We start from the raw sequence: 4,401 nt of genomic DNA, 5'->3' as shown, positions 1-4,401 counted from the left end.
AGATTCTGATAACATGCTAAAAGTGTGTCTACCAATAAATGATGCATTCGAAAAGACAATGTTGTGTTACTACTCTCTAGAGTCTATTGGTTCGAACACGATGCTAAATGATGCTATTTGGAAAGACGATGGAGTTGGAACACAACGGCAGAGGAGAGCGCAAGAGAAAACTGCTTCTTCTGGGCGAGGCGAATACTACCTCCGGTTTCTTTTTCATTATTTATTGCTCAAGTATTGTTTTTATATCCCTAAGATTATTCCTTCTTTACATTTATATATTGGGTTATTTATTGCCATAAATTCGTACTCCCTCCCTCTTAGTCGCTCGGGTCTCAACCATGCTTTGTCAGGTCAGGCGGACACGCGTGCGGTAAACTGGACGCAAAGACGCGCGTGGTCCATGTGGGCACGCAATCCTGCCACGCTACAGACACCTGTCGGCTGCCGCTTCTCCCACCCGTGTTGCCTCCTTGCCAGGCAGAGTAGGCCATCTATCGCCACATATCTCATGTGTCGGTCCAATGCTTTGCTTCCAAATATTTTTTTCTTCTGTTTTTCATGTGTCGGACTACAGGAGATAGTTTCAACCCCGATGAATACGGGTAAAACGAAGATTTTGCTAGCCTGGTCAGAGCTAGGTTGGACTGACTGCCTGCCTGCCTTTCGTAGGTTACAACTGTTATCTACAACAAGCTAGATGAAGCACCGTTAAGATCATGGTAACAATGGTCATGCAGGTTCTCGACGATGAAGTGCCACGTCATTGTTACGCCCTTCATCTGATAGTTGTTGGGGATCTCCTTGAGCCAGGAGTACCGTGGGTCAACCACACCTGAAACCAGAGGACATTTTCGTTCGCGGGCAGAAGCAAGCATCTAGATGTTGTTCATAAACTGAATTCAAGACCGGAAGAAAACACTCACCAGCTGTATTTGAGAACAGGGACTTGCTATATATAGTACGAGCAGTCCCTGCTAGCAGCGCTGTTGTAAGGGGTAAGCGTCGTGAAGTAGTGCAGGTTGCCTCCTTTTTCAGGGTACAGAACTATGGTCTCGGCTGAAGCGTCAACAACAGTGTTTGTGTTTATCTTTGCTAGACGAGGCCCTGAAGTGACTAGTCAGGACAAGATATAGATCAGCAAACGATTTGTCAGCGACATGAGCATTGCTAAAGAAATGAAGGAAATAGAGGAACAGGGAATGAAACTACTAACTTACCATCTAATGTGGTGAGCGCATCAGTTCCACCCTGTGAGTTACTTCTAGCCCAGTCATATGAATTAAGGTGCATGGAACCGAAGAGCATCTTGCTAAAGACGGTCATCTCGGGTTTGTTGTGCAGAGGAATGACAACATGCTTGGGTAAACAAAGGATACCAAACTAGTTACCCACAGTAACAAGCTAGATGAAGCGTCGTTAAGATTGTAACAATTGTTGTAGTATCACGCATGTAGGTCCTAGACGGTGAACCGCCATGGCATCAGTATGCACTTCATTTGAAAACCAACAATGTTGGAGTCTATTGGTTCGAACACGATGCTAAATGATGCTATTTGGAAAGACGACGGAATTGGAACACAACGGAAGAGGAGAGCGCAAGAGGAAACTGCTTCTTTTGGGCGAGGTGAATACTACCTCCGGTTTCTTTTTCATTATTTCTTGCTAAAGTATTGTTTTCCTATCCCTAACATTATTTCTTCTTTACATTCATATATTGGGTTATTTATTGCCATATATTCGTACTCCCTCTCTCTCAGTCGTTCGGGTCTCACCCATGCTTTGTCAGGTCAGGCGGACACGCGTGCATTAAACTGGACGCGAAGACGCGCGCAGTCCATGTGGGCGCGCAATCCTGCCAAGCTACAAACACCTGTCGGCTGCCAGTTCTCCCACCTGAGTTGCCTCCTTGCCAGGTAGAGTAGGCCATCTATCGCCACATATCTCATGTGTCTGTCCAATGCTTTGCTTCCCAATATATTTATTTTTCTTCTGTTTTTCAATTTTTGAAAATAAACAAGAGGTTTCTGATTCCAGACCAAGCTAGATTGTACACGTAAAAACCACGTTGCACGACAAGAAGATCGCGGACTACAGGAGATAGTTTCAACCCCGACAAATAAGGGTAATTAAAAAGAAGATTTTGCTAGCCTGGTCATTGCTAGGTTGGACTGCCTGCCTGCCTTTCGCAGGTTACAACTGTTATCTACAACAAGCTAGAGAGAGCGCCATTAAGATCATGGTAACAATACTCATGCAGTTTCTAGACAATGAAGTGCCACGTCATCGTTACGCCCTTCATCTGATAGTTGTTGGGGATCTCCTTGAGCCAGGAGTACCGTGCGTCAACCACACCTGAAACCAGAGGACATTTTCGTTAGCGAGCAGAAGCAAGCATCAAGATGTTCTACATAAACTGAATTCAGTACTGGAAGAAAACACTCACTAGCTGTATTTGAGAACGGGGAATTGCTATATGGAGTACGAGCAATCCCTGCCAGCAACGCTATTGTAAGGGGTCCCATCATGTCGAGAGTAGCGCAAGGGATATGCGCCACGAAGTAGTGCAGGTTGCCTCCGTTTTCAGGGTACAGAACTATGGTCTCGGCAGAAGCGCCAACAATAGTATTTGTGTATATCTTTGCTAGAGGAGCCCCTGAAGTGACTAGTCTGGACAAGAAATATATCAATAAACAATTTGTCAGCGACAGCAGCATTGCTAAAGAAAAGAAGGAAATAGAGGAATAGGGAATGAAACTACTAACTTACCATCTGATGTGGTGGGTGCGTTAGTTTCACCCTCTAAGTTACTTCTAGCCTAGTCATATGACTTAAGGTGCATGGAACCGAAGAGCATCTTGCTGAAGACGGTCATCCTGGGTTTGTTGTGCAGAGGAATGACAACATGCTTGGGTAAACAGATGATACCAAGCTAGTTACTCACAGCAACAAGCTAGATGAAGCGTCGTTCAGATTGTAACAATTGTTGTAGTGTCACACATGTAGGTCCTAGACGGCGAACCGCCAAGGCATCAATATGCACTTCATCCTGAAACCAACAATGTTGGAGACACCCACTGGCTAGCACTTCTCCCTTCGACCCTCGCCTCCTCGCCAGCCGAACAGAGTTAAAAGAGGATCTCCTGCCTAGATATCTCATTTTTGAGTGTGCCATGGCAACCAGACACCACCGACCCGTCGGAACAGGAGGGTCTACCCGAATTTGGGCTCCGATGGTTGTAACAGCTATTACCATGGCATGTGCATTTATGAGGATAGCTAGCCTCGTGTATATAGAATTATGCAGTGTATTTATCAAAAATCGCCTTTCTTTATGCTCGAAATAGATATGAGGCCGCATGTACACATTATTTTTCTTCGAACCAATAAAATCTAGAGATTCTAATAACATGCTTAAAGTGTGTATACCACTAGTTGATTGTATTTGAAAAGACAATGTTGTGTCACTATATACTCTCTGGAGTCTATTGGAGAAAATACTATGCTAAATGAAGCTAGACGGAGCGCCGTTCAGATCGTGGTAACAATGGTTATGCAGGTTCTAGACGATGAAGTGCCACGTCATCGTCACACCCTTCATCTGATAGTTGTTGGGGATCTCCTTGAGCCAGGAGTACCGTGCGTAAACCACACCTGAAACCAGAGGACACTTTCGTTAGCGAGCAGAAAGCAAGCATCCAGATGTTCTTCATAAACTGAAATAAAGACTGGAAGAAAACGCTCACCAGATGTATTTGAGAACGGGGACTTGCTATATATAGTACGAGCAGTCCTTGCCAGCAGCGCTGTTGTAAGGGGTCCCATCACTTCAAGAGTAGCGCAAGGGGTAAGCGCTGTGAAGTAGTGCAGGTTGCCTCCTTTTTCAGGGTATAGAACTATGGTCGCGGCTGAAGCGTCAACAATTGTGTTTGTGTTTATCTTTGCTAGAGGAGTCCCTGAAGTGACATACAGGACAAGAAATAGATTAGCAAACGATTTCTCAGCAACAGGAGCATTGCTAAAGAAAAGAAGGAAATATAGAAAAGGGAATGATACTACTAACTTACCATCTGATGTGGTGAGCGCATTAGTTCCACCCGTTGAGTTACTTCTAGGCCAGTCATACGACTTAAGGTGGATGGAACCAAAGAGCATCTTGCTGAACACGGTCATCCCAGGTTTCTTGTGCAGAGGAATGACAACATGCTTGGGTAAACAGAAGATACCAAACTAGTTACCCACATCAACAAGATAGATGAAGCGTCGTTCAGATTGTAACCATTGTTGTAGTATCACGCATGTAGGTCCTAGATGGCGAACCGCCACGGCATCAATATGCACTTCATCCGGAAACCAACAATGTTGGAGACACCCACCGGCTGGCACTTCTACCTTCGACCCTCG

At 45.0% G+C, this 4,401-nt stretch overlaps 2 pseudogenes; both read right to left on the bottom strand.

Annotated features, from left to right (window-relative positions):
• Window positions 1-683: 683 nt before the first annotated feature.
• On the bottom strand, window positions 684-1,323 carry LOC109764418 (plant cysteine oxidase 2-like; annotated as a pseudogene).
• Window positions 1,324-2,260: 937 nt separating this feature from the next.
• Window positions 2,261-4,170, bottom strand: LOC120972892 (plant cysteine oxidase 3-like; annotated as a pseudogene).
• Between the last annotated feature and the right edge of the window lie 231 nt (window positions 4,171-4,401).

The sequence above is a fragment of the Aegilops tauschii genome, chromosome 1, assembly GCF_002575655.3.
Source record: "Aegilops tauschii subsp. strangulata cultivar AL8/78 chromosome 1, Aet v6.0, whole genome shotgun sequence".
Taxonomy (NCBI): Eukaryota; Viridiplantae; Streptophyta; class Magnoliopsida; order Poales; family Poaceae; genus Aegilops; species Aegilops tauschii.
Note: the sequence above shows the minus strand (reverse complement) of the source record. Positions and strands in the feature narration are given on the sequence as shown.